Source organism: Aegilops tauschii, chromosome 2 (assembly GCF_002575655.3).
Source record: "Aegilops tauschii subsp. strangulata cultivar AL8/78 chromosome 2, Aet v6.0, whole genome shotgun sequence".
NCBI classification, from domain to species: Eukaryota; Viridiplantae; Streptophyta; class Magnoliopsida; order Poales; family Poaceae; genus Aegilops; species Aegilops tauschii.
In genome coordinates, this window is record NC_053036.3 from 111,174,647 (window position 1) to 111,183,430 (window position 8,784).

The window sequence follows — 8,784 nt, forward strand, 5'->3', positions numbered from 1 at the left end:
TAAATTACCAGATCATTCTTATACCCATAAAACATCTCTCCACCCATTTTGGCATCATTTCAATGAGCCATTTGATCACCATAATTATTCCAAGTTTATGGTCAGCAGAGATGTTTGTGAAGCAAGTGCTATTTTGGTTTGTCCATTTGGCATGAGCTCTTTACAGCATCTTTATATGACCAAATGACTAAGCTTTGCCCAATTTGAGCTCAAGTGGACACTCCATGTGAGTGCACCATCATGATCTTCATTTCTGGACCAAGTATGCAGTTGTGAAGTAACTGTAGTAAATCTTGATCGTTTTACCCTCAAACTTTCCAGGATCATAGTCCTTCCTAGCCTAAACACCCCAGACAACTTCTTCGGTTTCAAGTAACTCCCTGTTGACCACATTGAGCTGGTAAAGTTTACTGTAGTAAACTTCATAGCTCACTAACTATTTAACCAGAGTCTCTTTCACCTTGTTACCACCTCAGTTGAAACCAACCTTCAAAGGACTTACCACTAGACATCAATTTCCAGCTGTTTGCCTCACCCACATGCCAGCACTGGTGGTGACCACCGTTTTGGCATGCCATGTGCACGTCTAGAGCACTGTTTGTGCTGGACCCCCTCCTCCTCTCGTCGTCTTAGAGCCCGTGATCATGTCCAGAGTGTTCCCCGCGTCGTCGCCGTTCTCCTGGACCCCTCTCCCACTCCGTCCTCTTCCTCACCGACGCTCGCCGACGAGCGCCCACGAGAGATCTGTGGCCGACCGAGCTTTTATGGCGCTCGGCCTTTTCTTCTGCCCCTCCTTTGGCCTCCTCCTCCCCATGAGCTCCTCCCTGTGCGTCGCCGTCGCCTTCCCCCGAGCCCATGCGTGAGCACACGTGTCCGCGGCGCCGGACACGCGTCGCCGGCGGTGCCAGCGCGGCTCCCTCTCGCCCGGCTATATATAGCCCTCTCCCGAGCCTCTGGACCTCACCTCTGGCCTGGCCTCTCTCCACTAGCCCTCCCCAACCACTCGCTCGAGCTCTAGAGCCCCTTCCTGCCCGACATCGCCGCCATGGCCACCGCCTCGGCCCGGCAAGATTAGCTTGAAACCGGCCCCCTCCCTCCCTCATTCCGTCACTAGAGAAGTCCCCTCGGCCCCCTGATCCTCCCCACCTACCTGCCCCTCGCCGGAGTGCCCCATAGCCCCGTAGTCAAATCCCACCCGAAGCATCTCCGCCGGAGTCCGCTCCCTCATCGCTCCGGTCCTTCTCGGCATCCGTGCCCCGGCGGGATGGATGCGGCGCCTCTCTCCGATCTCCCCGGTACCCGTAGCCTCGCCGGAGGCGGTCTGTGGCGCCGGAGCTCGTCACAGGAGCTCGCCCCGTCCTCTACTCCGTCGGGCGGCGTCGGGGAGAAGAAGACGACGACCCAGCCACCCTGCCAGCTAGCCGCGGGCCCCGCCAGTCAGTGGCTGGGCGTTGACCCCGCGGGCCAGCGTGGATAAGTGACGGGCCCCACCCGTGGGACCTGCACGCGTCCGCCCCGCCACTGTTCCTTTGGATAAGGTGAAAGAGTATTTTCCCAAAATGCGTTTTCACTTTTTCTGTTTAGGCCCCTGGTTGAAATTATTTTCATTACAGATGGGTCCCTGGCAGAAAAATTTCCATATCTTTTTATCCGTAACTCCGCTTGAGGTGAATCCAACGCCCGCTTCTTCGTTTCGTCGAGCCCGTTCTGTTGGTTTCATTTTCACTATGGTTTGACACTGTGAAAATGACCTTTTTGCCCTTGCGCCTAAACAGCCCCTCCGAGAGAGAACTGTTTCCGGCAAATCCTTCCGCGGCTTCACCGCACTTCTCCCTGGTGCCTTCTTCATCCCCAGGCAAGCCACAATACCCACTTGCATGATAGTCATGCAGTAGCCATGGTTTTCAACTTGAATCTTTATTAAATATTTGCTTGTTGAAAAGATGGTTATCGTTGTTTCGGTGATGTCTACATTTGCATGTTCACTTTTGTGCTATGTTGTTTTGTACTCTGTGATCATGTTATACCTGCTAGTATTACCTGTCATATGTTTATGCTTGCGAGTAGTACATGTTGATGTTGGAGATGGTCATGCTAATCAGTATGCCATGCTTAGTGGATATGAGTTATTTTTGATATGGTGGATAGTTATGTGAGATCCTCATGATGATGTTGATATCATGTTCATGCATTTTATCATGGCTCAGCATATTTACATTCAAGTTAACCGGATTAAATTGAACACCTGTTGGCTGAGTCATGGTGCCGCTGAATCGATGCTGACCAGTGCAACCACGCTTACCGGTATGGGACGGTCCTAACTGGGTCTATTGGAATGCCTCTCGCCGGTGCCTCCAACGAGGGAAGGTTATGGGCGCACGCTACCCTGATCAGGTAGGCGGACATAAGCCTTGTGTGCCTGTAGTTGTTATAGCCGGCGGATCCCCGTGTGGGATCGTTTATGTGTTGGGCCACGACGGTGGTCGTTGTGTCTGGAGGTAGGCATGGGGCCACCCATGACTTAGCTCAGTGAGGAGTGAGTCGGAGTGGCCAGGTGAGTGTCATGGCAGTAGATCGGTTTTGTCAAAACGCCGTTGGTCCACCCGAATGGGAGAGCGAGGCCATGGGTTATGTAGTGTGGGTACAGTGTACTAACCTCTGCAGAGTGTATATTAATCTATCGATAGCCGCGCCCGCGGATAAGGGCCCAGTTCGAAAGTAGGTCACACCATGAGTCAACAGTAATAAGAATAATGTGCTTAATAACAATGAGATAAGTTGGTTGTGATCGCCGTAAGGATTACGGGCCAAGTGTTGGTTGGGTTGTGATCGCCGTAAGGGTCACGGGCCATTTAGTGGTCGGGTTGTGATCGCCGTAAGGATCACGGGCCATTTATTGGTCGGGTTGTGATCGCCGTAAGGATCATGGTTTGGGAGTTGGTCGTGGTTGTGATCGCCGTAAGGATCACGGTGGTATCGAGGATACCGAGTTGTTGTATATTCGTGATGTTGTACGAGAGTCATGGGTAAAGATCAAGCTCCTTGTGGTCGTTTACTGATTACTAAGGTATTGTTTATACAAAGCTTGATTTGATCCTGAGATGATCGTGTGATGTCCGAGGTTGGTAAGTGATGCGTGTGTTGGTTAGGAGGTAACCCGAGCAGTATAAGTGGTGCATGATAGTGTCATCATGTTGCATGCTAGTATTGTCGGATTAATATGTTCATGTTATGTTAGCCGTATCATGTTTATGTTGATGATACCATGTTATGCTGATGATCCCATGATAATTCCTGTTTGACCTGTAATTGCCATGCTGTTGTCTGTCTTGAATGCTTCTGGTTTATTGTGAGCTTGCAAGTACATTCAATGTACTGACCTGCCCTGTCATGCCAGCTTGTAGGTCATGCCGGATTTGATTGCTTTCTTGTCATGGTTTCCGTTCGTGCGACCTAGGATAAGCATTCCAGCCAGAGTCCCTGCGGATTGGAGTTCACCGCCGTCGTCGTTGTTCTGCTGCTAGAGTTATTCCGCTGCTTCGAGTTGTTCTGCTGCTTGCATAGAGCAACTGAGAATGGGGTAGTGTCACCGTACCGATGTTATTCATTGTAATATCGGAGACCTTGTATTCATATTCGTGTAATAATAGAAAGCTGGTTTGTTCTATGCTAAGCAATGCCGTATTCCAGAAGACTTCTCCCCGATCTCTGGGCTGGAATACCGGGCGTTCCGGTTTTCTGAGCCGGGGTGCCACATTAGGTGAAATCTATATCTAGATACTCCAACGAAGAAATTATGATGGGTTGAAACAACTCATGATCGAAGAGAAAATGATGGTTTTAGAATATCTCCTTCTTGACAACTTGTGAATCATGAAACATGACGAAAAATTGTCGAGGATGACATAACACCATCTCAAAAGATAAGATAGAAGGAATTGCACTTCAGAATGCACGATGAAGTATGCTTGAACTCCTCCAACAAGAACCTTGAAGAACACTTTGAGAATGAATTAAATCCTTGATGAACCACCATGTTGAGCGTCCATGAAGAAATCCAGATAGGAAATGATAACATAAAAGAATTTAAGGTTGAAGGGAACAAGATTGAAGCCTTGCAATGATTTAGATGGAGCTTCATGATGAGACATCCAAGAAAACTTGGAACTCCAAAAAAGAATGGTGAGAAACTTGAATTGAGAATTGATACCACGAATGAACTCCAGAGGAAGGAATTAAATCACCTCAAGGGAAAACAAGAATAAGGATTATGTCATGCTTACCCTTCACCATCTTAAGTTGATGACAAGCAACGGATAGGCATGCTACTTATTCTTGTTGAAAAGGATTAAGAGAGATATAACGCAAACTTGAATAAGGTCTTCAGCGAACTACCGGTAGGAATTGAAAATGACCATAGCAAACGGAAGAATCACCAGGAAGAACTAGTAAACAAACAAAGATCCTTGGGGAAATTTAGATACAAGAGAATGAAGAGATCACGAGCTCACTAGAGCATACTCCGGGTATGAATAGAGGTGAATAGAGGTGAATAGAGGTGAATAAACAAGAGAGCCTTGGATAAGAAATTGCCACATGGGAAAGCATGTGAAACAACATTAAGATATATGATTAACACCGAAGCTTGAATTGACTCCACCGGACAAGAAAAGAGAATGAGTAATGATAACCTTGTAGAGCATCTTGATGAGAAATCACCGGATAAGAACATTGAAGGAAAGAATGAAGAAACTTCACATCCATAAGATCAATACTTGATTAAGAAATCTAAGTCCTTGAAGAAAAAGGGTGGGATGGTGGGTAAACAAAGGAAACTTGGGACGGATAAAACGATTGTTGTTGAGAAAACTAAGAATTGATCTTGTGAATGTTGAAATGATTGGATTAGCCTGAAGAGAAGCACGCCGGTTGGAAAGGAATGACATGACAATCTCATTGATCAAGAAGGATTGGTATTCACATAGAAATATGAGAACACCGCTTAGGAAAGGTATGGAATCAACATTTGACATTGAAAATACCACAACTCAAAACAAAAACAAAGGATTTGGCTTGCAGAATAAGCAGGAAACAAACATATGATAGAGATTTTGCCCAAAGTGTTCGCGATGAGGCCCCACGGGCACGACGTACAGCGGACAACATGAATGACAGACGAGACATCCCTGAATCAGCATAGCCAAGGATTCTTTAAGATGCCTCCCGACCACTGTAATCGACCGTGAAAAGCGAACCACTAGACATTGGACCCCAATCTCACATCATGCATCTGTCGGAAAGATATCCTAGGTAACTACTTGAATTCCCACCTATGAACTCCCGGAATTCTCTGGTTATGCAATCTGGTGTTGGGGATACAGGGAGGCACAATATATATCACACAACTAATAAGCCCTACGCTCTAATTGTATCCATCCCTCAACGCATAACCAAGAAAACTGCGGAAATCATGTACCACGACCTTCGAAAAGCATCCAATATATGATGTGACAATACTCCCGAACTCCCTCCCCAGTACTGGGTGGCGTCGAGGTTATCCCACCACTAACTGCATATAAGAGATTTTCGATGTCTGCAAGCTCAGGTATACCGGAACTGCAACAATAAAATTGTGACGACAACACCTCGGAGTTCAACTCCCGGGGACACTGCCACAACCCCTAAATGTCAGGAGGCACCAAGAACAATGTTCTGGTCACAACAATATCGGAACGATCCCAAGATACCCGCGTGATCCTAATATTTTTAGTGAAAATGAGTAGAGGAAAGTCAAAACATCTATGTCGGGAATCCTCACCAGAGCGACGAAGGGGGCTGAGGAGTAAAAAGAATCCTACTCTCCGATATATATAATCCTAAGACTCAAAATAGTTTTCTTCTAGACTCAACAACTGCCAACTACAAACAATCAAGGGGGCTCCAATGGTCGGTCGAGGCTCTGATACCAACTTGTCACGCCCAATATGCGACCTTATCCTAAAGGAACTCGAAGGTCCCACCAAGGATAGAAGCGCATAGTGAAGATGCTTTTGCAAGGTGGATATCATTTCATTGTACCAATACATAATAGATGGGGATACATACAAAAAGCATACAATGCCACATGAATACATCAAGCATAATACATGAGAACAACATCCAACTACGGATGAAAACACAAACAGAAACTCAAACAACATCCACCCTGCTAGCCCAGGCTGCCGACCAGGAACCTATCCCCTGAACGAAGAAGAAGCAGAAGAAGAACTCCAAACAAGTAAACATCGCTCTCACGTCATGATCATCGCATTACCTGTACCTGCAACTGTTGTTGTAGTAATCTATGAGCCACGAGGACTCAGCAATCCCATTACCATGGGTATCAAGACTAGCAAAGCTTAATGGGTATGTAACGGATAAGTGGTGAGTTTGCAGCAGCGACTAAGCGATGTATGGTGGCTAACTTATGAGTACAAGAATAAGATGAGAAGTTACGCAAACGGTCGCAAACTAGTAATGATAAATAAGTCATCGTGAACTACTTACGTTCAAAAATAACCCCACTGTGTTCTCTTCTCGACCCACTCGAAAAGAGACTGTCACAGTTACACAGACGGTTGGGCATTTTAGTTTGAATCTGGTGTCAAGTTCTCTACAACCGGATATTAAAAACTCCCATCTGCCACATAGCCGTAGGCACGGCTTTCGAATGATCAGACCCTGCAGGGGTGTCCCAAATTAGCCCATGATAAGCTCACGATCCGCAGAGACAATCCTCCATCGCGGGACATCCGACCAGACTCGGGATTCCGGAGCAAAAGACATTTCGAAAATGGTAAAACTAATCTAGCAAGACCTCCCGGCGTGCCGACACCCTGATAGTAGCCACGTGTATCTCGTCTCAGGCCACGTCCGGATGAGCACAGCGTACAACAACTGAGACCCGAGTTGCCCCGGGGGAAGCCGCACACGACTCTAGTTTGGACCAGCACCATTAGCACTGGCTCCCCGTGTATGTAGAAAAGAATCCTCGGGTTCATGACGCCCTATGCTAATTAATTATATAGTTCAAGTATTATTCTGGCAAATGTTAAAACCAATGTTGGGCCGTGCTGGAAGAGTTTTATTCAAAGCGAACTGTCAGGAGGGCCCCATACCCCTCATCGTGTTAGGGACGCAAAATCAAGCAACATAACACCGGTATGAGGGAAACTAGGGTGGCAAGACTGGAACAAAACATCAGGCATAAGGCCGAGCCTTCCGCCCTTTACCAAGTATATATGTGCATTAATTAAATAAGAGGTATTGTGATATCTCATGACATCCATGTCCCAACAGGGAACAACCTGCAACTGCACCTGCAACTAGCAACACTATAAGAAGGGCCGAGCAAAGCGGTAACATAGCCAAACAATGGTTTGCTAGGAAGGGTGAAAAGGTTAGAGGCTATCATGGCAATTTGGGAGGCTTGATAAACAAGTGGTAGGTAGTGCAACATAGCGATAGCATCGAGACAACTAGCATAGCAAAGATAGTAATGAGATCCAAGGTGACGGTCATCTTGCCTGAAATCCCGCTAGGAAGAAGAACGAGTCCATGAAGAAGACGATCCCACGTAGTCGAACGAATCCTCACAATCACAACGAAACATGAACTATCAAGGAGAAGCGCAACCGGAAAGAAGCAAACATCATGGTGAACAACCATCACATAAACATGACATGATGCACAATCAAGTATGATGCATGTCCATTTTAATGAGGCATTGCATGGCAAAGTGCAGCAAACAATACTACAAATTAAGTGGAGCTCAATATGCAATGAGTTTCATATTGAAGAAACACCACATGCAAGTATTTAGTTCGCTCTCGTTTATGTACACAACAATATTAAATGTTGTTAAACATGGCAAGAGATAAAGCATAAGTAAAGTACACATTTTTAGGCAACTTAAATGAGGCCGTAAATAACAAACAACAATTCTGGAAAATCCCCATATGCATATTTTGAATTTATTGCAAACAAGAATTTTATACATTTTAAATGTTGTTATAATGATGCGGGTGACATATACAAGTTTTATACAATTTTGTGAAAATGTTGACATGAGAAAGTGATGAAGCATTTGGACACCATGGCAGAACAAAGGGGGTGCCACGGAAACAACAACGAAAATGATGCCATGGCAACATTTCGATGATCTGATAACTCACCGAGATGTCGGTGTAAAGAAAGTGTGGATGCACGGAACATGCTAGAGATGGTGGGGTGATCCCGGTTACTGGGTTCCCACGGATCGACGCATGGCGAACGAGGAGGAACGAGCAAGCGACAACTCGGATACGGTGCAATCACGGGCATCTCATACAACAAACATGCATTCGTTCACGCGCGTCATCTTGGCGGTTATACCTTCAAAGCGTGCATTCAGGACAGTTCGGGTTTGATGCGATGTAGTTGTTCACGGATCGTAGTCGACGTAGTGGAAGTAGTGGTACAGGACAACGGTAGAGGTACTCGCGATTTTGACGATGGTAGTCGTACACGGTTCGTAGACGTTCGAGTAATCGGCAGAGGTACTTGTCGCATCATCGGGCGTAGTCGACCTTGGCGTATCCATGTGTAGGGGTACTTGCCAAAATCCACGGGAACAGTAGTGGTACATGGTCTTCACTTTGTAGTCGGACTTGGCGAATCCGCATAGTTGTACACGGGTCATTGCACATTTGACGAATCTGAGTCTTTCAGGGTCGGTCTTCGTGAGGGATGGTCGTAGCGGTACTT

The 8,784-nt window shown here is 46.4% G+C and overlaps 1 long non-coding RNA gene across 1 annotated transcript; it reads left to right on the plus strand.

Moving 5' to 3' along the window:
* Positions 1-693: 693 nt before the first annotated feature.
* On the plus strand, positions 694-3,820 carry LOC141041561 (uncharacterized). Its single transcript, XR_012202013.1, has 3 exons — positions 694-1,667; positions 1,776-1,855; positions 3,398-3,820. It is a non-coding gene; the product is annotated as an uncharacterized lncRNA (long non-coding RNA).
* Positions 3,821-8,784: the final 4,964 nt, after the last annotated feature.